The following is a 27,124-nucleotide window of genomic DNA, read 5'->3' as shown; positions in this document are numbered from 1 at the left end:
ATCAGTAAACCTGTATTAGGTACCTACTATGCGCCAGGCCTTGGGGAAACATGGAAAAAATTTGACATCATATATACACCATCCATGCACCTTCAGGAATGTGTGTACACTTCAGGCCCCCACATGTGTGTACATACAAATGGGGTATATTTGCATATTATCATGTGTGCACGTGGCATTACACATTTGTATGCGTGTGCATGCATAGGTCATGTATGCACACATTTGTACATGCCTGCATCATGTGCACACGTTATACACACTGTATGTATTACACATTTGCATTTGTGCACATGCATGTCATGTATGCAGACAATTTGTACGTGCCTGCACCACATGCACACGTTATACACACTGTGTATTACACATTTGCACTTGTGTGTGTGCATAGGTCATGTATGCACACATTTGTACATGCCTGCACCATGTGCACACATTATGCACACTGTGTGCCTGTACACATTTGCATGCATGTGCATGCACAGATTGTGTGTGCACACATTTGTACATACCTACACACACACACACACGCCACGTGCACATGCACCACTTCATTGTTCTGCTTGTCTCTTTTTCCTGCTGTTTGATCTACAATAGAGATGGTTTGGTTTTCGATCACTGAGTCACTTCCTGTGCTTGTCCAGCCCTTCACAGGAAATAGCTTCTCCCCTCGACCTACTCCTAGCTTTGCTGTCCCTCCCCCTCCCTCTCCCAGTGTGGGCTGCTGGGGAGGCACCCTGGGCCCGGTTCTGACATACTGTCCTTTAGGAAGGACATGAACAACTCAGAGCGTGTCCACAGGAGGAAAACCAGGACAGTGAGATGCTGTGCCTCCCCAAGCTTATGCTCTTCTCAGAGGAGACTATGTCAATCTGTGAAGAGTCACCGGACACCAGAGGAGGGAGCTTATGTGAGTGATCAAAGGTCATCATTCATCATTCATTCATTCATTCATTCAATAAACATTTAGGAAGTGCCTGTTCACTGTGCACCAGGCACTATGCTAAGAGCCAGGGATACAAAAAGAGGCAAAGAGGGGCAGCTAGATGACACAGTGGATAGAGCACTGGCCCTGGATTCAGGAGGACTTGACTTCAAATCCAACCTCAGACACTTGACACTTATTAGCTGTGTGACCCTGGGCAAGTCACTTAACCCCATTGCCTAGCCAAAAAAAAAAAAAAGAGGCAAAGAAATAGTCTCTGCCCTCAAGGAGCTTACAAACTAAGCGTCGACATAATGACCTCAACTGTGCATCCTTCTCTCCAAGACCAATCCTAAATATCCAGCCGCCACACACTCTTTCTTTTCGAGTGGTGTTGCAGCTCCGCTGACCAGCAGCGAAGTCCAAGAAAGGGTTCTTGACCAAAGACTGGGAGGCAAAACAAAGAGACGGGACTCCAAGCGTGATGGAAACTTTATTAGAGCCCAGCAGGCAGTTTTATAGCAATCATTCACAAGGTCACTTCCTTAATCCACCCCGTGCTGTTCCCGTTAGACCACCAAGTACTTCTTGTTCCCAGAATGTCTCATTACTTGATATGTATAATATACATGTTTGAGCTTGAGCTAGCAACATTGTTAATGGTTGAGCTTGCACAACAGTCTTTCTTCTGGGAGTGGAGAACCGATCCAGCCCAAAGAGCAAGCTCCTCATCTGAGAGGGCCTATTCGGCCATCAGGGTCAGAGTCCTACTCACCTGTGGTCCTCTACATCTCCCCCTTTCTTTTGTTGAAGGGTAAGGTAATGCAACTCCGTAGTTAAGGGAACAATGCAAACAGCGAGAAGACAAAGAATAATCAGGAGAACGGGGTGAAAGGAAACACCACAACCAATTAAAGGGATTAAGCTCCTTCAATGAATTCCAAATCTTATTAACTGAAGCATCTACCGATTCTTGCTCTAAAGAGGAGTGACTGATTTCTTCAGTAAGTTCATCTAAAGCATGTGGATCTACGCCAATGGAAGAATTCCTGAGAACTCCAAACAAATGATCTTTTCACAAAGTTCAATTAGGGGCAGCTAGGTGGCGCAGTGGATAGAGCACCAGCCGTGGATCCAGGAGGACCTGAGTTCAAATCCAGCCTCAAACACATAACACTTACTAGCTGTGTGACCCTGGGCAAGTCACTTAACCCCACTGCCTAGCCAAAACAAAACAGAAACAAAGTTCAATTATATACAGATTCATTATAAGCTACAGGAGTAACACAAATAGGAACATATCTATAATCACATTTCATTAGCATCCTTCTTTCCAAGATCTCCAACTCATCCCCTTCCGCCAATACTACATCTTTCACACCCTCAATCAATGCTAACAGGTCCCGATTAACCTGCTGTTGTTTCTGTAAAGCTGCTGTCACATTTCTTTGCAGCTCTTGTGCAAATTTAGCTGTTTTCACTTCATTTTGTACAGAAGTAATAGAGCGAGAGAGGTGGAAAAAGCTATTATAGAAGCAAGCAATAAAACTCCTAAAACAATTCATGAAATACATCTCTTCCTTCTACCTTTAAGAGCCAGCCGCTTAAGCACTCAGTCAGATGGTCCATAATACCAACCAGATGTTTTTACAGGCAATAAGGCAAATGGTGCCTGAGTTACTATCATAACTTGTTGACCTTCCACAAGGGAAGTGTTTATACATTGAGCCAGAAGACAATTCATACAAGTGGTGTTCCACAAATGACCTGAATGTTTATTCTCTACGTGGATGGTTCCTACCAGGAAGGCATAATTCTTGGGAATGCAAGCGGCCAAGGTGTTGTTGACATGTACACGACCACTGCTATAGTCATGTACAATGGTTACACTGCCTGTGGCAACAAAGGCCTTCCAAATGTGTCTCTGAGTGCGATGTGTTGGCATGGTCCATATGGGCATCACCCACCCCCCAGGCAACTGACCATCTTCATTCCACGTGCTGATGTTGTATGAAAAGGTGTTATCTGTGCTACTGTTTGTATTACTGATAGAATGTTATTTTTCCCCACACCTCAACGTGTTGTGCTTGTGTGGTTTGGCATGCTAAGAAGGGAGGATATCTGTTCTTAAAGGACCACACAGTGATATTTGGGCATGGCGGAAGAGGTGGCACGGCACTCCAACTACGGCTGTTGGAGGACGGATTTGCTGGTGCGTTCATGGTGATAGTGAAAGTAATTATCCCCTTTACCTCAGTTTGTCCATTCACCCGCACTGTCTTTTTCTCATTCGCAAGCTTGATGCAGGGATCAGGTGTTGACTCATTGGTTGAAAAACAAATTGGTGGGCTGGTAGCTACTCCTGAAAAATTGAATTGTACAGGATGAGGATGGGACTGATTAATCAGCATCATCCCGAATATTTCACTTAAAGTTTCTGGTCCTATCACGACCACTGGAACAGAGGGATGTTCCCAAGTAACCAGTGTAAGCCATGGTGGGCGGCTCCAGTAGGCCCACCATTGTTGTTTTTCTTCATCTTTTCCTTGGGTTGGAGGCCCTAAAGTCGGCATGGTCATCAGGAACACGCAGGAACCCCTGTTGTAAACCGGTTTTTCGCTTACGGGGTCGTCGCTTCTTACGGGACGGGCGTCTGTTTGGTGGTTTCAGGTCCAGATGCATCTTGTGTAGCTGGGATATACAATCTAGTAGCCCTCTGGGGGACCCATACTGGAGGCACTTCATCTCCTGGGGAAACACAAACAGAACCTCACCCCCATGTGATAACTCTTCCAGGTCCCTCCCAGGCCCCCGGAGACAGATTTTTCCACATAACCTGAGTCCCTTGTTCCCCATAGGGTCCCTTTGTCTCTGGGCCCTGCTGGTCCCGACTTCCTGCCTCCCGAGGCCCAAAGTGACATTCTGCTGGTGTCAGCCCATGACTATTACACGTGAGAAAATTTTAAGTATACGCAACTAAGTTTAACCTGTTGGATGGTGCACACCTGTCTCCCCCTTTCTTTTGCACCTTGATGTCCCTATGCTTCCTTTCGACTACAGCCTGGCCTGTGGGACTGTAGGGGATGCCAGTCATGTGATTAATATGATATTCCATACAGAAGCTGGAAAAAGATTTTGAGGCATAAGTTAGACCGTTATCCGTTTTTAACTGAAATGGCACCCCAAGCACCACAAAACAGCGTAGCAAATGAGCGATGACATGACCGGCGATCTCCCCAGTGAGCGCAGTGGCAGCAGTGAAGGAGGAGAATGTATCCACGGAGACATGTACACAATGTTGTCTCCCAAAGGAGGGAATATGAGTGACATCCATTTGCCAAATCTGATTAGGGCCATCACTCCGTGGGTTATGGGAGATGACTCAAGGAGGTGGTATAAAAGGGATACAGCATGGACAACTTTTGACTATCTGCCTCGCCTCTTCATGCGTCATCTGGAATTGTCTACGTAAACTTTTCGCAGATTGATGGAATTTTTCATGAGATGGATGCACTTCCCAGGCTGATAGTGTTCACACCTGGTCAGCTAAGTGATTCCCGTCTGCAATAGGCCCAGGGAGATTGGTATGGGAATTCACGTGAAGAACATACGAGGGATGGCACCTCTGTCTAATAATATTTTGTGTAAAGTGAAACAATTGGGTGATCTCGTTATTTTGATCCCTAATGATAGCAGTCTCAATTCTTTCAAGGACCCCCATAGCATACAGGCTGTCTGTGACAAGATTAACAGGTTCTTGGTATTTCTGAGCAGCAAGGACTAGAGCATAAAGCTCATTTCATTGAGTGAAAGTAAATGGGGTGTTAAGAAGAAACATTTGACCACGCTCAGGACACACAATGGAAGCTTTACGGTTCTTGGTGGCATCAGTAAATACTGCAATGGCCCCCAAAAGAGGAGATTGAGAAATGGGATTGAGACATCCATTGCCATTTGACTAGGAATCGTGATATCGGTAAATATCCTCCAGAAGAAAAGATAATGGGATATATAAGGAGCAATTGCCACTCAATACTGTGAACAAACAAGGTGTCTAATTGATCATGCGTGTAGGGGACATGTATGGTTTGCGGGTAGCAACCTGCAAGAAAAACACTGCAGGTGATAGTCTTTTTCAATAACATCGCAGCGGCTACTGGGTAAGGACATAAAAATTGTTTGGGCTGTGCAGGGGGAAATGCCCATTCAAGTATTGTAGGTCCCTGGTGAATTAATGCCGAGGGATACACCGGAGTAGGAAGGAGGGTTATTTCTAAAGGAATTTGAGGTATATACTGGCCTGTAGCGGCCTGATTAATCGCAGTTTCAATTCTTTGTAATTGTTCTTCTGCTTGAGGGGTAAGTGTTCGAGATGACAAAAGATCGGTCGGTCCTTTAAGAATATCAAATAAAGGGGTAAGATCTGAGGTGGGTATTCCAATATGAGGACGAAGCCACTGGATGTCCCCAATCAACTTTTGAAAATCATTCAGTGTATGTAAGTGGTCTCTCCTAATCTTTACTTTTGTAATGTGACTTGATTATCTTTTAAAGTATAACCAAGGTATTGATACAGTTCTCCCTTCTACACTCTGTCATTAGCTATTTCTAAACCCATGGAAGCAAGAACATGAACAGTCCACTCCAAAGAGGCATCCAACTCCTCGACCTCCGGGGAGGCTCCAAGAATGTTATCTATATGATGTATTATACATTTGTGGAAATCGTGATCTTATACGTTGAAGAGCTCAATCTACATAAATTTGACCCTGGGGAAGAACAGTCCATTGATATCTTTGATACGGTCCTTGCAAATTAACTGTAGGAACAGAGAAGGCAAAGTGCCGGGAGTCTTCACTGGTTATAGGAATAGAATAAAAACAATCTTTTATATCTATGATCCACATTTTCCAATCTGTGGGGATCATATTAGGGGATGGTGGACCAGGTTGGAGAGCACCCGTGGTATCCATTTGTGCATTCACTTGCCTTAAATCAGTAAGCATTCTCCATTTTCCTGATTTCTTTTTAATTACAAATACCGGGGAATTCCATGGGCTTACTGATTCTTTAATATGTCCTTTACTCAGCTGTTCCTGTATTATTTCTCTAAGAGCCTCAATCTTTTCTTTTGTTAAGGGCCACTGCTCTGCCCATATGGGGTTGTCATTTTTCCACTGGATAGGTATTGCGGCTATGGGTTGAGGCTGAAATGCAGCAGCCCCCATCATAAATCCTGAGTCATAAGAGTGACTCCCATTTGTGTTAAGAGATCCCATCCCCACAAATCGGTAGGCAAAGTGGGTAAGACATAAGGTAGTATCTTGCCCTGCTTCCCCTCATGTTCCCACACCAAGGGTCTGGCACTAATTTCAGGACTGGGCACAGTTCCTACACCCACCATGTCTACAGAGGTGTTTCTCAAGGGCCAGTCAGGCGGCCAATATGTTTTGCTGATTACTGTTTTATCTGCCCCTGTGTCTATTAGTCCTGTAAAAGAGAGGCCTTGAAGGCGAAGCGTCAATAAAGGACGAGAAGTGTTGACCACTTGTGTCCAAAACACACTGTGCCCTTGCCTGTCTTCCTGTCGCTGTTCTTTTTGTTCTATTTCTTTTTCAACCCCAGTGCACTGTAGCTTCCCAGTCTCATTATGCATGAGGAAACCCATCGCCACAGGGTTTCCCATGGTGATGGTTAAATCCCTATCTCTAGAGTTGATAACAGTCTCGCTGTGGAGAACCCTCTGCCACACTTGAGGGAATACGGAAAAATCCCTATATGCGGCTTCCGGAGGGGGCAATAAAATTCCCACAGTATTCAGGGCCGAGGGGGTGTTGGTTGTGCTGAAACAATAACGTGATCATGAGCAGATACCTGGACGTCATGCTCAGCATCTGTAGGGACTGTTACCACATGAATGGAGGATCGGGAGTCCCGTTGGCTTGTGCCTGTTGTACATACTGTTGTTGTAGACTTGGTGGTGTCCTCACGGCAGCTGTCATACCCCGTTGTTGTTGATGGGGCCCCCAGACCCGTTTCCCGACCTGCAGTAGGAGGCCCAATGATATCCCTTCCTACACTTAGGACACAGAGTTTGGGGTCTGACCCGCAGTCGTTTAACCGGTTCCTCTCTACCTTACCTTTTTTGTTTACACTAAGCTTGAAGGTGTCCTGGCTTTTCACAGTTGTAACACTTGCGATCCTCCCTAAACTTCCCTTTTTGGGTGCCTGTCTGAACATTCATGGCCCCGAACTTTTCTCCTAACAGGTCAACATAGAACATTCGTGAGCCCACTGTAGCACATTTTTGTACCATTTCTTCTGTGGATAAGTCCTTCTTACTCCCTGATAGGGCTTTCTTACAGTCTGCATTACCATTTTCCCTAGCTAATTGTCTAATAATAATTTCAGCAGCGGTGACTTCCCCGATTTGAGTGAGGAAGTCTGTGAACCTTTCCTGGGGCCCTTGTGTCACTTTCACAAAAGATTGTCCCTTATCTCCCTTTGGTGGGATGGCAGCCCAAGCCTTGCTGGCACACATGGCCACTTGTCGATAGGAGGCTATATCATAATGCAGTTGTCGTCCAACCTGCTGATAGGCCCCTGTACCCGACAGTTGCTCATATGTGATATTTATCTGCTGGATCTCGTTACAGGCGGCTTGCTGCCGGCATCTAGGTATTCGGAGCACCAAAGCATAGAATCTCCAGGCTCCAGGCAAGTACGGCAACCTGCCTCCAGTCATAGGGAGGAAGGATGGAAAAGGCAATTTGATCTAAAAGTGTCCTGACACACATGAAAGCAGGCCCATAGTTACTGGAGGCCTTTTTTACTTCCCTTAACAGCCTGATACCAAGGGATTCATAATCCTGTACATGCTGTCCTGGGTTCTGAGGATCATCCCTCTCCAGCACGCAGAATGCCTGTGGTCCGAGATCACTACAATCTTCCCCTTTTTGTCTGGCCTGACTGATGGCTTTCTCAAAGGGTGACTTGATTCAGGTGCTCAGTGTTCAAGGAATTCATGTTATGACAGGAGGGGCTGTGTGAGAGTGTCGGAGCAGAGGGAAAAACCGGATTTTCAGCCTCAGCGGCGAGGCACTCCTCACCCTTTCCACCCTTTCCCTGGTCTTCCTTCCTTTTCCATCTGAGTACCTGCATCAAATTTTCTCACTTCCCGAAGCTGCTCGGGCCCCACCATGCATAATTTTAAAACATTGTATAGCTGAAAACAATGGACTGGAAAGTCCTCAGGCCCCACTCGAGAGTAATATTCTGTCAGATGCTCTCCTACCACCTTCCACTTTTCAGGATTCAAAGTCTCTTCCTGGGGTAGCCAAGGCGAAGTGATTTCTATTACGTTTAAGAATTCCTTAATCTGACGATGTGATACTGTAAGTCCCCTCTCTCTCATGATTTTTCGAAGGACCTTCTCATACGTCTCTGGCAGGGAGATTTTACTTGTAACTGCCCCATTTTGTGCTTTTCTGTGCTCGGGAGGAAAGTGAAAGTAACCGAAAGCGGGCTTGTCTGAGCCTTCCCCTTACCGTGTCCTAGGTTCCAGCGTTAGCAGTGTCTCAGGGGGATCTCTGGCCGAAATCAGGAAAGGCTCGCGACACCTATCTGACCTGTTCCTCGGCCCCACATTGGGCACCAGGTGTTACAGCTCCGCTGACCAGCAGCGAAGTCCGAGAAAGGGTTCTTGACCAAAGACTAGGAGGCAAAACAAAGAGACGGGACTCCAAGCGTGATGGAAAACTGAGTCAGCTTTATTAGAGCACAGCAGGCAGTTTTATAGCAATCATTCACAAGGTCACTTCCTTAATCCACCCCGTGTTGTTCCCGTTAGACCACCATGTACTTCTTGTTCCCAGAACGTCTCATTACTTGATACGTGAGCTTGAGCTAGCAACATTGTTTATGGTTGGGCTTGCACAATCATCTTTCTTCTGGGAGTAGAGAACTGATCCTGCCCAAAAAGCAAGCTCCTCATCTGAGAGGGCTTATTCAGCCTTCAGGGTCAGAGTCCTACTCACCTGTGGTCCTCTACAGAGTGGTTCCCTCACCCTCCAGCTTTGAGATCCTTCTGGAGTCCCCGGACATCTCTGAGCCTGGGATCCTCTCCAAGCACCTTTGGGCAGGGCCTTAAGGTAGATGGGTCTGAATTAACCCCGCATTTATCCAATGTTTGCTTTGTGCAAGATGTTGTTTTGAAGCAAGATGAAGAGAGAAGAGGGCTTTGCTCCTGCCCTCAGGGACCAATCAGGCAGACAGGAGACCTTCAAGGGTGCCAGGGCACACATATCAATGATGGGATGCTTGGGTGCTTGTGCTTTGTACCCGGACCCCCAATTCCTCCCTAGTCTCAGAAACACTGTCTCTGACAATCACTCCCCAGCCCAAGGACACTGTGCCTAGTAATCTAATCAGGACAGAGAGAGGGCTGCCTTGGCCAGCCCAAGGACTCTTCATCCTGCCAGATTCCCAAGATCCATGCCTCTGTCATCTCCCTCCCTGTCTGGTATACTGCCTATACTTTCCCTCCATAGTTCCCAAAGACACCTGGACCTTTAGATTACCTAATCAGTATCCCTAGCGTTCCTTTCCCATGTCCTTTTTCATATAAACCCTAGGTCCGTCCTCAGTCTCTCTAACAGGTTCCTTAAGAATCCTTGCCTGCTGAAAAGCGTAACAATAAACTTTTTGCTAACTTGACTTAAAGAATGCTTGAGTCTGTGAATTCATTCCAGACAACCTCGTCCTGTACTCCAGTCGTTGAGGGGTCTCAACCTCTCAGACCACAACATCACTAAATTCAGTCTAAGGCAAATAGGATAAAATGCTAGAGGAGAAGGGCAGAGCTGTGGTGGTCCAGAGAAGGGACAGCTTCATGGCAGGGAAGGAGGATTAGAATCTAAGGTCTCCCTGAAGAGGCAGCATTTGAAGGCATCGAGGCCTTCAGAAATGGGAAGGATACAACCACAGGACCCATGAGTAGCAGCCAGACTAGGGGCTTTGGTGTCAGAAGAACTGAGTTCAAAGCCAAGCTCTGGGCAAATCATTGCACATTTCTGAGCCTCAGTTTCCCACTCTGTAAAACAGGGACTAGATCAAAGGTTCTTAACATGACACCCAGAAACGTGTTTTTAAAAGTATTTTGGTAACTATCTCACTCTAATTTGTTTCCTCTCTAATCCTATGGATTTTATTCTATGTATGTAAAAACAATTCTGAGAATGGATTCGTAGGCTTTCCCAGACTGCCCAAAGGGTTCACGGCACAGAAATCTTAAGAAGCCCCAGACTTAGAGAGCCTCTAGTCTCTAAATTCATTCTCATGCCAAAGGCCGGTGAGGTCTCATCAGCACAAAGGAAAAAAGCAGCATGCTTGGCACTGGAGATGCTTCTTTCAAGAGCCAGCTAAAATCTCATCCTCTCTGAGGAGCTTTTCTTGATCCCCCTGAATGCCTTCTCCCCGTTGATTAACTTCAGTTTATCCTGTCTATAGCAGTTTGCTGGTGTCTCCACTATTAGACTGTGAGCTGCAGGGCAGGGATTGTCTTTTGCCTTTTTTTTGTATACCCAGCACTTAACACAGAGCCTGGCACATAGCAGGTGCCTAATAAATGCTTACTGTGTTGGCTGACAAAGGTGTTTTTGAGATGAGACCCAGAGAGGTGAACCACCTTGTCCGAGACTATATGGTAAAAGACAGCCTAGAACTGGTACAGAAATCAGAAGCCCTGGGCTCTTCGAATGTGGCTGCTTAGGGTCTATGTGATTTCTGGCAAGTTGCTTCCTCTGTCTGGACCTCAGTTTCCTCCTTTGTGACTATGAATCTGTGAGGTTCCTTCCAGCTCCAATAATTCAATGATTCTGAGAGTAAAAGGACCACACAGCCTCAGGCTCTGTCACATCTGGCAGGAGGCAGATGAGTTCTCCATTCAGAATCCACAGTGGAGGCTTTTTAAAACCCCTGCCATCAAATCCTAGAATCCCAAAGCTGGAAAGGTCCTTAAAGGATTCCCCCCTCTAGCAGAAATCCCCTATACAGCACAGCATGGAGCTAGGAAGACTGGAGTTCAGATGCAATCTCAAACACTTCCTACCTGTGTGACTTAACCCTGTTTGCCTCAGTTTCCTCATCTGTAAAATGAACTGGAGAAGGAAATGGCCCACCACTCTAGTATCTTTGCCAAGAAAAATCCAACTGGAGTCACCAAGAGTTGGAACAACAACAATGTTACTGAGTCTCATCATAGGATCACAGCTTTAGAGTTGGGAAAGCCCACAGGGGCCACCAGCTTCAAGCCCCTCCTCCTTTTATAGAGCAGTAACCTGAGGCTGAAGACTTGCCCAGCAGTCACGCAGCTAGTCAAATTCAGATCTTCCAGACCCCACACCCAGACTTCTAGTCACTGCGCCCCCTCGTGGCCTCTTCGGGAGGATTCTCAGCAACAAGGAGCTTTCTACTCAGGAGAGATTTTTAAACAGCTCTGTCAGGGGCAGCCTGTCCCAGACTGAGCTCAAATCAATCAACAAACGTTTACCAATCGCCTGCCACGTGCCAGCAGGCATTGTGTTAGGCACCGAGGATACAAAAGCAGAAATTAAAGTTCTGGTTATCAAACAGTTTACATTCTATAGGGAGAGACAACACATACTACATATGCAAGTGTAAGTGAGAATAAAATAATTAAAACATACAAGAATGAAATAAACAAAAACAATTTATTTTGTTAAGATAATAAAATAAATGAAGGGAATCTGGTTCTCTGAATCTTTCTACTATTGCTTTTTGCTGTGCCCACTGAAACCATGCTTCCAATTTTTGAAGACAAATATCTTGCTCCAAGGCTTCTCTTCTCTTCATCTTCAGCTCAGGCTAAATATCCCTGAGTCTTTGCTCTGAAATCTCCCAGGACCGAAGCAGAATTGATCATTCATTCTCCCTAGAGAAGAGATTCGAGCATCTGCAAGCATCATTTGAAAGAGTCAGGGATGGGGGCAGGTAGATGGCACGGTGGACAGATCACTGGCCCTGGAATCAGGAGAATCTGAGTTCAAATCTGACCTCAGATACTTGACAGTTACTAGCTGTGTGACCCTGAGCAAGCCACTTAACCCCGACTGCCTCACTAAAATTAATTAATTAAAAAAAAAGAGAAAGAAAGAAAAGAAAGAGTTGGGGATGGTTAGCCTGTAGAAGGGAAGATCTGGCTGGACCACCAGGTAGTTGAGAGGCTTGGGCAGCTTAGTCCCAGAGGCTAGAACCAGAAGCCATGGGTGAGAGTCTTCTTATAAGAAGACAGATTTTGCTCCGTCAGGAGGAAAAAAATCCTAAGACGTATCTAAAAGCAGAATAAGCTTAAGCTACGTCTGGGGGTCTGAGTTCCCTTTGGACATCATAGGATAACCACAAGTCTAGAAGTTGTGACAAGGATTCATGGACAGCTAGGAATTGGATGGGACAGCCTCTGAGGCCCCTTTCAACCCTGCTATTCCAGGGGGACTGAAAAGAATCAGAAACAGTCCCTTCTTTCACTGCCCTGCCTCCCCCACCCCCCACATCTCAGTAAGCCTTCCCCTCTCACTTCACACACGGCTGACATTTCCTACACTAGACCCTGTGAATGCCTCCTGCAGCTACCCTCTCGCTCACCTCACAGGTAGGGCAGCCAAATCCATAAGGCCCTCCCCCCCAGCTCACTGCACAGAATCCCACAGGCTGTGAAATGGGAAACCAGACCTGGAGAGGGAGGGCTGGGGCTAAGAATTAAGAGAGAGACAGAGAATCCTGTAAGACCCGGGCTGGACACACAGAAAGGGGAAATGGGGGGTTTGGGGCTCGTGGACTCTGTGGCTTATGGAGAATCGTTTTTGAGATCCTATTTCTATCAGTGCCCCTCCTGGAGGCAGTATAATAATTTTTTTAAAAAACCTCATGTTTGTGGCTCTATGGTTTACAAAGCACTTTTCTCAAATCACCCTGAGAGATAAGGTTCAAGTACATACTATTATTAGCTCCTTTTTCTAGAGGAGGAAACTGAGTCCCTGAGAAGTTAAGTGATTGGCCCAAGGTCACAAATATCTGAGGCAGGATTCAAACTTGGATCTCTGGGCTACGCATCTAGTCCCTATGCCAGGCTGTCAGAGAGTGGACAGAACAAGGTTGGGTGCCCATCCATCAGGAGTATCATGGAGTATTATTGGGCAGGAAGAAATGGAGAAATCACAGGAAGAAGTGAGAAATCACTAGGAGGATTCACAGAAACGTGGGAAAAGCTCAATGAACTGATGCAGAGCAAAGGCAGGAGAACCAGGAGAGCAGCAAAGGAAAGATACAACCACTGAAGGGATGCCTCAAACCCATCACTATCTGCAAGAACAGACAATGATGAATCATCTCCCTCCTCAGAGCAGAGAGGTGAGGGCTGGGAGCCTTACAGTGGATGAACTGTGCAGACGCCCTCAATGGCTCCATCAATGATTTTGGCTAGGTTGTTCTTCTGTTACCAGGGAGGGTCCAGTTCCTGGGAATAAAGGGATAATTATGTGGGGTGGGAGAGGGGGACAGGAAAGTAACGTCTAGAAATGACAGCGATGTAAAAGCAAAAGGGGCTAATAAAACCTAGATTTGGGGGAAATTTTAGACTGGAGGATTAGAAAAATTAGACCGAGGACAGGACCCTCCAGTCCTCAGAAGGTCCTTTGTTCTCTCCCTCTCCCATCCCTTGGGGCAGGGGGAGGTGCTTTCCCTCTCCTCTCCTTCTCTCCAAAGATCAACAGATAAAGTTCAAACATAGCAGAGGCTGAGAAGATGACAACTGCAGAATGACCCCTGTCTGGAATCAGAAAACCCCTAACAATCCCACGGGAGAATCCTGGGAGCCTGCCCCTTTCTCCCTGACTCTCCCTCTCCCACCTTCTTGTTTTTCAGACCAAAGGATCGCCCCGATAGCATCCTGACATCCTGTCAGCTACCCATGTGCCCCCCACATCCAACCCCACCAGGGCTAGCTGTAGAAGAGGAAGGTGGTGGTAGCTTTGCCAGAATTGAGTTACCAAGGGCTCAGAAGCGTTCATAGTGGGAAGCCTGCGTATGCTGCATCTCTAGTGGGAAGAACCCTCAGAAGCCATCTCACCCAACCCCTTCCTTTTACAGATAAGGAAGCTGACACCCGTGTACGTTAAGTGACTTGCCCAAGATCCCAGCACAGGAAGTAGAATTTAAACCCAGGTCTTCTGAATAGAGAGCAAATTCTCTTTCTCCTTTGAGGTAGGTGGGGGCGCTGCAGTGGACAGAGCCCTGGGCTGTATCCAGGAAGACTTGGGTTCAAATCCAGCCTCAGACACTTACCAGCTGTGTGACCCTGGGCAAGTCACTTGACCTCTGTCTACCTGTAAAATGGAGATCATAGTAGTACCTACCTCCCAGAGTTGAGTGAAGAGCAAATGAGATATTTGTAAAAGTGCTTAGTCCAGTACCTCGCACACAGTAGGCGCTACATAAATGCTTATTTCCTCCCTCCTCCCCTGCATTCCGGCTCCGTGCTTCTGTAACCCAGCCCCACTTTCCATCCATTTCCATTAGACCTGACTCTGGGGGCTGTTCCTTTGCCTTCCTGAGGGGGCTCTGCTGTCCTACACTGCCACCTGCTGGACACACAGAGTGAACGCCCTGGTCGCCCCTCAAGAGGCTAGATTTCCTCCCTCATTCTGAGCTTCACCTTTAGGTCATTCCCTGTAAGGTGGGGATTATCAGCCCTGTTTTGCAGTTGGGAGAAACTGAGGTTCAGCAAGTGACCTATCTGAGGTCAGACAGGGAGCAAGACATGGTCTGTCAACGAGGATTTGTGCTAAGGGCTGGGGAAATAAGGATGAGCAAAACCCAGCCCCTGCCCTGAAGGTGCTACACGTGTGGTGGGGGAAACAGCACGTGAGTGAGTAGGCACACACACTGAGAAACGCAGAATAAAGGGAAAGTAATTTCAAGAGGGAAGGCACTAGGGGCACAAGGCACCAGCAAGGCTTCTCGGGGTCGGAACTGAGCCTTGAAGGAAGCCAGGAGGAAGAGCATTCCAGACCCAGCTGCGCCAGGTAGCAGAGATCAACCGGTCCAAACCCCTCCTTTTAGAGACAAGGAGACTGAGGCCCAGGGCTGGGAAGGGACTTGGCCAAGGTCACACAAAGGGTAGCAAAGACAGAACCTAAGCCTATGGACTCCAAAGCCAGGGCTCCATCTGCTACACCACCCTGCCTTCTCCCTCTCAACTACGGAAGGAGCAGGGAGAGGGGTTGGGAATTCCCCAAAGTTTATTGGTGTAGAGGGACAGCTTCAAAGAAGGCCGAACAGAAAGGCCACTCCCAGAAGCCTTCTTTCTGACATACATCAATGGATGCAAAGTGAAGTGAGCAGAACCAGAACACTATACACAGTAATGGCAACACCGTGTGATGATCAACTATGAATGACTCAGCTCTTCTCAGCAATACAACGATCCAAGACAAATGCAAAGGAAAATGTTGTCCACATCCAGATAAAGAAGCGATGGGGGGCAGCTGGGTGGTGCAGTGGATAGAGACCAGCCCTGAAGTCAGGAGGACCGGAATTCATATCTGGCCTCAGACCAAACACTTCACATTTACTAGCTGTGTGACCCTGGGCAAGTCACTTAACCCCAACTGCCTAAAAATTAAAAAAAAAATTGTCTTTACAATATAATTGGAAAAAATAAAATACTATTTTTTTAAAAGTCTTATTTTCCTGTCTCGACTAGCTTAACCCATGGGACTCGGTCTACCTGAAAAGTCTACGCATCCTTTTGGGCCCAAATCAAAGGCCACCTTCTCCTCCAATGATGACCAACCCTATCCAGCCAGCGAGAAATTAATCTTCAAGAGCCCTAAGATCTCTACGGACTCAGTGCTCGGCAGTTAAGCTGCGCAGCCCCACTGCCATTATTTCCAGACTGTTCGGTACTTCCCACATATTCCGCGTCCCACGCGCCTGCAGCACCTTCCCTCCCACCTCCTAAAATTCATAACTTCCTTGAAAGCTCAGATCAAGCACCGCCTCCTACAGGAAGACGCCAGAAGTGACGGCCCTTTAGGCTCCAGACCCTCCCCTGGGCTCTGCCTCAGTTTCCCCAGCTCTGCAGTCCAGCCTCCCAGACTCTGCCTTTATGACTCTCACAGCTGGGAGGAACCTTAGAGAGCCTGGAGAGGGCACCAGAGCCCCGCACCCAAACACTAGAAAAAGAAGGGAACTCAGATGCCGCCTAGTTCCACACCCCTTGTTTACACAGGAGAAAACGGAGGTCCAAAATGAAGCGACTTACACAAGGTCACATAGGTAGTGGATGTCCAAGGCACAATTCGAACGCAGGTCCTCGGAATCCAGAGCCACGGTTCTTTCCACTCTGCTACGCTGCCCCAACACATGTTTATTTATGAAGTTCCTACTATGTGCAAAGCACTGAACAATGAAGACACGGCTACAAAAGAGAAACAACGTCGACCCCCAAGGTGCTCCTGCTCTGCTCGGCATCGCAGGCACTGTTCCCAGACAAGTCTATGCAGGATAGGTTCAAAATAAATGCACAGTGACTGGGGGGTGGGAGGCTCCGAGCAGGGGAGACGAGGGCCCTCAGGGGGCAGGGGGGACTCAGGAAAGGCCACTTAGCACGTGAGCTGAGCCTGAAAGGTTCCTAGGCTCCTAGAAGCAGGACAGAGGAGGATGGGCAATCCTGGAAGGGGAACAGGGGACCAGCCTGCGCAAAGGCGCAGGAGGCAAGATTTGGAGAAATGGTATGGGGTAAAGAAGCCTTGGGACTGCTAGGTGGCTCAGTGGATAGAGCACTGGGTCTGGAGTCAGGAAGACCTGTGACCCTGGCCAAGTCACTTCACCTTGTTTGCCTCAGTTTCTCATCTGTAAAATGAGCTGAAGAAGGAAAGGGCAGATCCTTCCAGTATCTTTGCCAAGAAAACCCTACATGGAGTCAGAGAGAGTCAGACAGGACTGAACAAACAGCCCCAGGCTTCTGTGTGGGGGGCTGGGTTCAAGCCTCATCCATGCTATTTATAGCCCAGGGGACCCAGGGTGATTCGTTTTCTCCCGCTTGGCCTTGGTTTCCTTTTCCACCACATAAGGTTGGATTTGACTTAGGGCCTACTACGTGCTGGGCACTGTGCTAGGAGCTGGAGATTCAAGTCGGCAGAATGAAATGGTCCCTGCTGTGCACCAAGACCTTGAATTCTGATAGAGGAGACAAGAACACATAAATGTACGTGTGCACAGCAATGAATCCAGTAAGCGATCACGCGCAGAGCACTTTCCTTAGCTGAGCCTCAGTTTCTTCATGTGGGAATTCTTCCACCACCTACCACATGGGCTATTCGGAGGAAAGGCCTCTGCAAACCTTTGAGGCCATAGCAGGCAAAGTGAAAAATAAAGGGACAGGAAGAATGCCCCCACACCCATACACACACACATACACACACACATACACACTCTCACATTCACATACTCACACACACACACATGCTCACACACACACATGCTCACACTAACTAAACAGACAAGAGGATTGAGGATGGATGCTGGCCCTTAGAGGGAGGGATCGAAAAATAACGCTGTTTTAGGCACTGATATTTATCCACTTCAACTCAGAATACTGGCAATGCTCAATTGGTTGTATTGATATTCAGTGATATTTCTTTTAAAATTTTTATGGATTACCTTTCGCTTTTTCTGCCTCCTTCATTTTCCCTGATAGCCTTTGGCATCCATTTTTTGTTTGTTTTGTTCTTTCCATTTATAATGTTAATTTTTCAATAAAATATTTTTAGAACAATAGAAATTGAGGATTATAATATGCCACAAAATTACATACAATATGTTATTACAATATGCCACAATATTGTAATATACCCTAACATAATGATATACTATTTAACATCAACAGATTCTACATTATGCTGTATAATTACATTATATAATTATAATAGACAGAGTGCCTGCCCTAGAGTCAGAAAGGCTGGGTTCGAATCTTACCTCTGGCTCATTCATACTAGTTGTGTGACTCTGGGCAAATTATCTAATCTCTCAACCTTGAAGTCTAAAATGGAAATAAGAAACTCTGAGACCAATTACTCCCAACGACTGTCTCGAGGCTAGAATAAGGCAACTTATGTGAAGCACTTTGTTATTATGACTCTAAAGCTCCCTCTAGGAGGTGGGTCTGGTAAATGACTGGTTACACCTCCACATTTACATCTGTAAAATGGACACACACTTAGAAATCTCTTCATCTCTCTTGGAGATTCTAACATCAGAGACTATGAAAGCCACTGAAAAACTCATGTGTGAAGTCTCTTTCAAGTGGCCACAGCTCTTACATAATGGTAGGAGCTTCCTGCCCTCTCAGGAGGTTAACCTGCTGGTTAATCATATTAGTCCTTGGGAGCCCCGCTTTGGACACACAGGATGCGCATGATTGCCAGGCAGCTTTGAAGCAGCCCCTTTGATGTGAATGGGAGATATTGGCTCAATCGGTCAATAAGCAGGTCCTGGGATGAAAGGTCAGTGGGGTCCTGTCCTTAGGGAACTTACAGTCTAACTGGGGAGTAAAAACCTATGCTCACAGCCAAGCAGACTGGATTGGGAGTCAGAGGATCTGGATTCAAATCTTGACTAATACTGTATGACCTTGGACAAGTCACTTTTTCTCCTCTGTAAGAAGAAGGGGTTGGACTAGATGGCCACCAAAACCCTATAGTCAAGGGAACTGACCGAGATCAGAGTTGTGGAAAGTCTTGGGTCGGAGGTAGGACTTACATACACTTAACAGTTGTATGATCTAGGCACTCTTCTACAATATGGGTGAGAGAGGAAATGGAATGATTTCTAAGGGGGCTGAGCCTAAGAATGCAGATGCCTTGGATAATACGCGTGGTTAGGTGGGGCTAACCAAGGTAGGCTTATTGGAGATGGTAAAAGCATGGATTGATGGGCGAGGTGAGTAGGTACACTACCATTTAAAAGTAAGAAATAACAGGCAGCACCTTCCTGCAGTCGCACAGGGTAATAATATTTAAAGTTGAAAGAACATTTACTCCAAGGGTTCTTAATCTGCAATCTGCTACCCACCACCTGAATGACCTTGGCCAAGTGACAAAATCTCTCTGGGCCTCAATTTCTTCCTCTGCTTAAGGAGAGAGCTGAATTGGCTCAGTGAATAGAACACTGGCCTGGGGTCAGGAAGACTTGAGTTCAAATCCAGCCTCAGACTCTTACTAGCTGTGTGACCCTGGGCAAAATCACCAAACTTCCAGTTTTCCTTAATCCGCTGGAGAAGAAAATGGCTAAGAAAACCCCATGGACAGTACTGGTGTCCTATGGTCCAAGAGTCACACAGGACTGAACAACTATCCAATCCTTGTTCTGTTTAAAGCCATTCAGAGCTTGCTGGGAGAGTAGTGAGTTTCCTGTCACCAGAGGTCTTCAAACAGAGGCTGAGTTGAGCATGCTTTAGAAAGAAGCCCTACTCAGACCTTTTAAGCTCCCACTGAACTCTGAGATTCTGTGATGTTCTAAGAAGATGGAAGAGAAGAAAAGCTTTGTCTATCTACATTCAACTAAATAGTAACAGTAATAGTAATAACAGATGTCATTTACGTAGTGCAAAAAAATTTCCCTAAGTGGCCTCAGTTGATCTTATAAACATCCAATTACTTTTAGCCTCAAGGAACTTTAAAAGTAATATCCCAAAAGCTAAACTGGTCTCCTCCATAAACAAAAGTCTGGCCCCTCCACTGCCTGGAGCAGTTCAGGAAAAGGGTGACTTCCAGCCCCACAGTCGCACAGAGCCAAAGGTTTGGGTGGAGAAGGGAGGGAGAGGAGAGAGCCCTAGACTGTGAATCCAAGGTCGTATCTCTGATTTGTTTTAATTTGCATTTCTCTAATCTACAGAGATTTAGATTAAGGGGGAGCGGCAGGGGGTGGGGGTGGGGGTGTTGAAGCATCCGGGACCTGGGGGAAAAGATAGGGTTTCACCTGCCCCAGGGTGGATATCAAGGATTATAAAGATCTCAGCCCAGGGACAGCTCCACCTCTCCCCCCCCCCCCCCCCCGCCACCGTCTCTCTCTCTCCCCTCTCCCTCTCTCCTCTGTCTCTCTCTCCCCTCTCTCTCTCCCTCTCTCCCCTCTGTCTCTCCTCTCCCTCTCCCTCCTCCCTCCCTCTCTCTCTGTCTCTCTCTCTCTCTCTGTCTCGCCTCTCTCTCTTGGACCTGGTTACTCCATCCTGCAGGTCCCTCCCTGCTCAGGTTAGAACCTGAACAGGGAAAGTTGTTCAAAACTGAATATGAGAAACTGATCTTGTTTCACTGCACTTCAATAAATACTTAAGTACCTAATGTGCAAGGCATTGAATTAGCAACCAGAGAATACAAAACTTTACACACAACTCTTCGAGGTTACAATCTCACAGGAGGGGAAATCATCCAAGTATTCCACTGGATATGGGAAGTTTCAACTATTTGGAATTTCCCACCAACAATCATCCATGCCTGCGCATCTGTGCAACTTGGCTTCCCATAAATGGAGGGTCCATTCAGTGGCCTGAAAGCCTTCCTCAATTTCTCCTACCATCTCCAGGGTGCAATTGGAGCACCTTCAGGTCTTCCTGACTCCAGGACCCGGGATTCTACCTGCTATACACCTAGCTGCCTGCAAGTGACTTTTCCAGAGTCAGCAGATAGTAAATGTTAGAGACATGATTTAAGTCAGGTCTTCCTAATTCAAAGTCCAACACTCTATGGAGTATGCCACCTGCTTCTTGGTTCTAAATTTGGAGGCTCCAGATCTCCTTCCCTTTTCAATATGCTTAGGGTGTTCTTTAAAAAAAAAAAATCTATCTCCTGGAATCCTAATGAGCACTACAGAGCACTGGCGGAAGAAGAAGAGCATGAACCTCCTCCCTCTAGCCTCTCCTCAGTCTTGTACCTTGCTGGGATAATAAAGAGAGCTGACACTTCCCCTAACCCTACCCAACTCTAAATCTCTAACCCTCTGGCTTCGTCCATGTGACTTTAGGGCGCATTTTGAACCAAATCCCTTAATTTCCAGTATTGAATATGTCTTCCTTCCATGTATGATCCCTGGTATGTCTGCACTGGACCTGGATTTGAATTAATGGTGTGAACCATTAGCTAGCTATGGAATCTATTAACAAAGCCCCAGTTTCCTTATCCATAAAATAAAGGGATTGACAGGCCTGGAATGAGGCCTTACTCCCAGGCGTGAACCCAGTTTTGTTTTGTTTTTTTTCAGCTTACAAAGGGTATGCTGGAAACAGTTCAGACCTGCTAGTGAGAGGTGATCTTAAACTACGAATGTGAACATTTACACTTCGAAACCAGCAAACACTTGCAAATTGGGACTTGGTTTGTTTTGTTTATATGTCTGGACTTAAGAAAGTGATAGAGAAAATGTTAATAATGCAAATTAAACTCAAAGGTGTGTCAAACTTAAGTTTTGTTTTGTCCCCGCCCCCTATCCAGTAGTTAAACACTTACCAGCATACTATATGGGGGGAGAGGGGGCGGGGGCAGGTGAATTATCAGGAAATTAGTCAGTCAATCAACAAAAGAAGCACTTATGACCTGGCCCTGGTGTATTAAGCACTGAGCAGGGTGCTGGGGATGTGGAGTCACAAGTGTTAAAATGTTAAAATAAATCATCAATAAGCTTTTTTTTTTTAAGGGAATCACTATGGCCCTCCCCAGCTCTGCCATGCTGTGTTCAAAGTCCCCTGCACTTGTGATGTTCTTTGTTCTAAGGTCCCCTCCAGGTCTGACATTCTATGTAAAGATTTCCAAACCTTTTACGGGTCATAGTCCCCCTGGCAATCGGGTAAAGCACACGGACCCCTTCTCAGTCAGGTGTTTTAAGTGCACAAAATACGATGATTACAAGGGAAATCAGTTCCACTGGAATGTGAAATACTGAAATCAAAGCATACGTTCTTGGACCACCAGTTAAGACCCCCTGTATAGACTGGATTCTGTTTCCTTCGGGGGTCCTTCCAGCATGGCCACTCTGCATCGGGTTGTGTTCTCGTGCCCCCTCGGCTCAGATACTGCATCTCCTAAAGGTCAGCCTCAACATTCTATATTCTATGGTCCCTTTCAGCAAGCATTCTGCGCTCTCTGAGCTAAGGGTCTTTCAGCTCTCACTAACATGCTGTGACTTCTAACACATTCTATCATTGTTTGACTCCAAAAAACTGTACATCTCTGTATCTCTCAAAGTGCCCCACACAGCGCTATGGCCCTGGTGGTCACTCAGTCAATATTTGTCAAGTGAAAGAACGAAGAACAACTGGAAACCACAGTTGGCCTCATCAAACATCCTGCTCCCTAGAGCAGGTGATACCCCTCCTCCGGGGAGGGGGGCCCTTGGGAACCACCCCATTCCTACCTCCCCACCCCAAGGGAGAAAGAACGCAGTTTGGATACGAGGAGCACTGCTCTGGTCAAGGCAGGAAGCAACAGAAGCCACAGATGGAAGCTATTCGTGCCTTTGGCCAACTGCCCTGGGCCTGACTCCATGCTGGTGGCTGAACTGGGCTAGAGGAGGAGGTTAGACAGACAGACAGACAGAGAGATAACCGGCCAGTCAGTCGGTCAGCCAGTCAAGTCAGTCGGTCAGCCGGTCAGTCAGTGAGCTCATGAGTCGGTCAGACAGTTTGTCAGTTGCTTGGTAACATGGTCAGCCGGCCAGTAAGGTAGCTGGTGGGTCAACGGTCAGCTGGCCAGTCACTCACTCGGTCAGTCAGCTTGTTTGTTAGTTGTTTGACTGGTCAGTTATACCATCTAGGAGTTCAGTCAGTTTGTCAGCTGACCAGCTTCCCAACTGGAGGCTCAGCGGGTCCGTTACAGGTGGGGCAGGCGAGTCGGTTGGTCAGTCCATCAGTCATTCCGTCAGTCAGTCAGCCCATTGGTTAGCTGGTTAATCTGACAGGCTGTCAAACACTCTGTCCATTAGTCAGTGAGATAAAAGTGATTGTGCGTCCACAAGGCACAGAGTGAAAGTGAACATAGAGAGAACACAGACAAGTCAGAGGCAGCTGATAGTGGAGTGAACTCTCAATCCACCATGATATTTTTCTCAGCTGATTAAAAACAATTATCCTCCTCTGGAAATGGAGCCGAAATCTGTCCAAAGCTGGCGTTGCCCTTTCGCTTCTGACTGAGCCCTTGCCCTCAAATGCTGGGCTCAGTACGAGGTCACAAGGGTTACTTAAGGTCTGAGGTGGGGAAAGGAGTCTAGAAAAGAAGGAACAGATGTTCCTTTGCTGCCCCAGCTCCCCACCAGACCCCATTCAGAGTGTCTCGTTCCATGCCAGACACCACATGTTAGCAAGGGCAATGACCAGCTGGAACTGGCCCAAGTGTGGGGGGAAGAGGGGAGGCCTTAGGAACACAGCTCTGTAGTTGGAAGGGGCCTCAGAGGCCATGTAATCTCACTCCACTTTACAGAGGAAGAAACTGAGCCCCAGACAGGTGAAGTGATGTGCTCAAGAGACCGAGACAGTGAACAGTCCTGGGATCACGCCATCCGAGGACCGGAAGAAGAAAACGGAGATGTCTGGCCTACAGAAGTCAGTCAGCCAACAGGCACTTATTAAGCAGCTGCTGCATACTGGGATGGGGCGGTACTAAGAGCTGGGGATACAGAAAAAAGACAAAAGCAGTCTCGGTCCTCCCAGAGCTCAGGGCGGGAGCCACACACGTTTAACACACTAAACGGTGTAAATGAAAGGCAATCTCAGAGGGACAGCAAGACCGGTCAGGATGACCGGCAGAGGCCTCCTGCAGGAGGTGTGTCTGTACTAAGCCACAGGCGAAGGTGAAGAGAAAAGCCATTCCAGGCCTGGGGGACAGAGCAAAAGACGTGATAGCCATCTTCAGGAGGTAAAGGGCTGTCCCACCTCCTCTGCTTGGCCCCAGTGGGCAGAACAAGGAGAATCTAGCCATACCTATTTTACAGATGAGCAAACTGAGACCCAGAGAAGTTAAGTCATTAGCCAAAGTCCCATCCTCTGGGTCATGACTGAATCAAGAGAAGAATTACCGAATTTCAAAGTGGTCAGAGACCTCAAGAGTCATGGAGCCCAGCCTGTAGAGGAGGAGAAACCCCTTCTAACATCCCTGACAAGGAGTAATCCAATGGGATAGGATGGGAAGGGAAGGAAGGCAAGGGAAAGGCAATGAAGCATTTAAAAACATACTCACAGAAGGGCAGCTAGGTGGTACAGTAGATAGAGCACCAGCCCTGAAGTCAAGAGGACCTGAGTTCAAATCCGACCTCAGACATGTAACATTCACTAGTTGTGTGACTCTGGGCAAGTCACTTAACCCCACTGCCTAACCAAAAAAAAAAAACCATACTCATAGAGGAGGCCAAAAGGAAACCCGGACAGGCCTCGAAAGTTACATGCTGGGGCTACTAGGTGGCGCAGTGGATAGAGCACTGGCCCTAAAGTCAGGAGGGCCTGAGTGCAAATCTGGCCTCAGACCAAACACTTGACACTTACTAGCTGTGTGACCCTGGGCAAGTCACTTAACCCCAGTTGCCTAAAAAAAAAAGAAAAAAAAAGGAAAAAAAAGAAAGTTACATGTTGAATTTGTTCTATGATTGAAAGGAAAAGTAAGCTGTTATGTGATGGAAATTCAGTCTCATTTTTTTCTCTTTTTTTTTCTGTTTCTCTCTTTTTTTTTCTATTCTACTTTCTATTTGAAAATGCTCAGCTTTTTATGTTTAAATGCAGAATAAACAATTTCCAGTTTCTGCTGCAGGTCTGACAGCCGAAAGGGGACTTGGAACTCAAGTCTCACTCTACTTTTATAAATAAAGCAAAGCCCAGATAAGAGAATACCTTCCCAAGGTCACAGTTAAAGATCCTGGCAGGATTCAAACCCACTGTCTCCAGAGGCCAAGCATCCCACACTGGACAGCCCTCATCCTTTCAATGAAAGTTTATTTGTTATGCAGAGCCTCAATTTGACAGGGCCTTCCCTAATCCATACCACTCCCCCACCCCACCGCACAGTCATCTGTAGAGCTGTGGTCTAGGACTCCCCTCAGTTAATCTGTGACTGAGTATGGTCAAACCAGTGCCCTCGGCCTATAGCACCTAGTGGCTGGCCCTAGACTGAGGCCTTGCTCCAGTCTTCCCGTCTCCTTCAGTCACCCAGCTGGCCGATCTCACCTTTTGCTCTCAAAGAGTGTGTGCCATCAGCTCCACCCCTTCCCACCTCCCTTTCTGGTCATGACCCCCTGTAAGTGACCTTTCCCAATTAGAAGGTAAGTGCCATGAATACGGTGACTGTTCCTTTAACAAACAGATCTAAATTCTCTATCCCCAGTGCTTGGCACAAAGTGCTTCATGGTGCTTTCTTCCTTCATCCAGGTCCTGACTGTTAGAGTCTGCTACTCCTATGCTTGCTGCCGAGCTGCTTTTCAGTTGTATCCGACTCTCCCATGACCCCGTCTGGGATTTTCTTGGCAGACGTACCTGGGGTGGTTTCCCATTTCCTTCTCCAGCTCATTCTACAGATGAGGAAACTGAGGCAAACAGGGTGAAGTGACTTGCCCAGGGTCACAGAGCTAGGAAGTGTCTGAGGTGAGATTTGGACTCAGGAAGATGAGTCTTCCTGACTCCAGGCTCAGCACTGTATCCACTGTCCCACCTAGCTGCCCCCGCTACTCTTATTTCAGGCCAAAAGAATAAAAGGAATTCAACATCCTAGCTTATTCAGATCGTAAGTACAAAGAGTGATTACAAAATGAGATTAATACCAGAAGTTAGTCAACAACTATATAAGCACCTACTACGTTCCAGGCACTGCACTGAGGACTGGGGATACAAAGAAAGGCAAAAGACTGCAGCCTTTTTCCCTGAAGAAGCTCCCATCTTGACACTGGATTATGGGGCACATGGAGGGGGGGAGCAAGGTATAAGAAGACTGGAAAGGGAGGAGGGGGCCAGGGGATGAAGGGCTGTAAAAGCCAATGGGAAGGTTTTCTATGTGAGCTAGGAAAGGAAATGTCCCTTCCTTTACATTCCTACCTGGTCTTCCATCAGGTCACACTTCATTTACACCATCAATGGTGCACCTACCACCTCGGTCTATTCCTTTCTCACCTTCTCCCTTCACTCCTCCCACCTCAGGCACTGCTGAGACCCCACCCCAACCCCACCCAACTTCCAGGATACTCACGGTTAGGGGCTTGTCAAAAGGTGGCCAAAAGTTAACAGGGACGTCTGGAAAGTGTCTGGGGTGGCAGGACCCACTCACAGACACATTTTCTCATCCCTTTGTCTGCCTTGGTGAAGCCATTCCTCAGTCACAGGCTGGATGTCTGAAACCCTGGGGAATTTGCTCTGAAATCAACTAATCTGAAACAGCCTGTCTCTTAAGAAAGAAAAAAAAAGTCAGAAAAGGGGGGGCAGTTAAGAAGTCTGGGAATATCAGGCACAGGAAGATGTGGGGGAGAAATGGAAAGAGAGGTCTGGATGTGAGAGTCTGGACATACAGAGGCTGGAGCACAGTGGACGGAGCTGAGAAGTTTGGATCATAAAGAATGGATATAGATGACCCCCAGGGACCCACCCGCCACAAATTCTAGGAAGCTAGGAGAGTTGGTCTGAGAGCACAAAAGCATCTCGTGAGGAGTGTGGACACCAGATTCTCGCTGAGATTCTGATTTCTGAAGCCAGCCCCCTCCCCAAGCTGGCCTACTTCCCAGCTACACTAGGTCTAAGACTCTCTACTTGGTCTCACCTTTCCTCTGTCAATAGGGACAATGCTTGGTACTTTACACCTCACACAGTTGTTTGAAGGCACTCTAATAAACCTTGGGAAAAGTGATGGAAAAATCCAATGATTATAGAAGGAAATTTGCAAGTCAGTCCCAGGGGTCTTAACCTGATGTCCTCAGACCTCCAAAGGGTCCATAGAGAGATTTCAAGAGGAAAAAAATTACATCTTTATTTTCAGTAACCTCACTGAAATGGGGCGTTTCCTTCAATTATGAACATAGGCAACAAACCACAGCAGAACCAGGCTTCACCAGACTGCCAAAGGGGTCTATGATGCAGGAAAGGTTATTTGATATAGTTTAAGAAGAGGA

At 47.0% G+C, this 27,124-nt stretch overlaps 1 protein-coding gene across 4 annotated transcripts in view; it reads right to left on the bottom strand.

Moving 5' to 3' along the window:
- Positions 1 to 1,399: 1,399 nt before the first annotated feature.
- EIF4EBP2 (eukaryotic translation initiation factor 4E binding protein 2) overlaps positions 1,400 to 27,124 on the bottom strand; it is a 64,199-nt gene continuing 38,474 nt past the window's right edge. The window contains exons 3-5 of one of the 4 annotated variants that reach the window (XR_013485158.1): positions 13,372 to 13,457; positions 8,473 to 11,965; positions 1,400 to 3,673 (exon numbers count right to left, since the gene is read on the bottom strand). The gene's annotated coding sequence lies outside the window, so the exon portion shown is untranslated. Of the gene's footprint in view, positions 3,674 to 6,799; positions 6,970 to 8,472; positions 13,458 to 27,124 lie in introns of those variants that run through there. The other 3 variants (XR_013485159.1, XR_013485160.1, XR_013485157.1) reach the window with 3 other exon arrangements.

This window comes from Phascolarctos cinereus, unplaced genomic scaffold (assembly GCF_003287225.1).
Source record: "Phascolarctos cinereus isolate Bilbo 61053 unplaced genomic scaffold, phaCin_HiC Scaffold_3;HRSCAF=262, whole genome shotgun sequence".
NCBI lineage: Eukaryota > Metazoa > Chordata > Mammalia > Diprotodontia > Phascolarctidae > Phascolarctos > Phascolarctos cinereus.
Note: the sequence above shows the minus strand (reverse complement) of the source record. Positions and strands in the feature narration are given on the sequence as shown.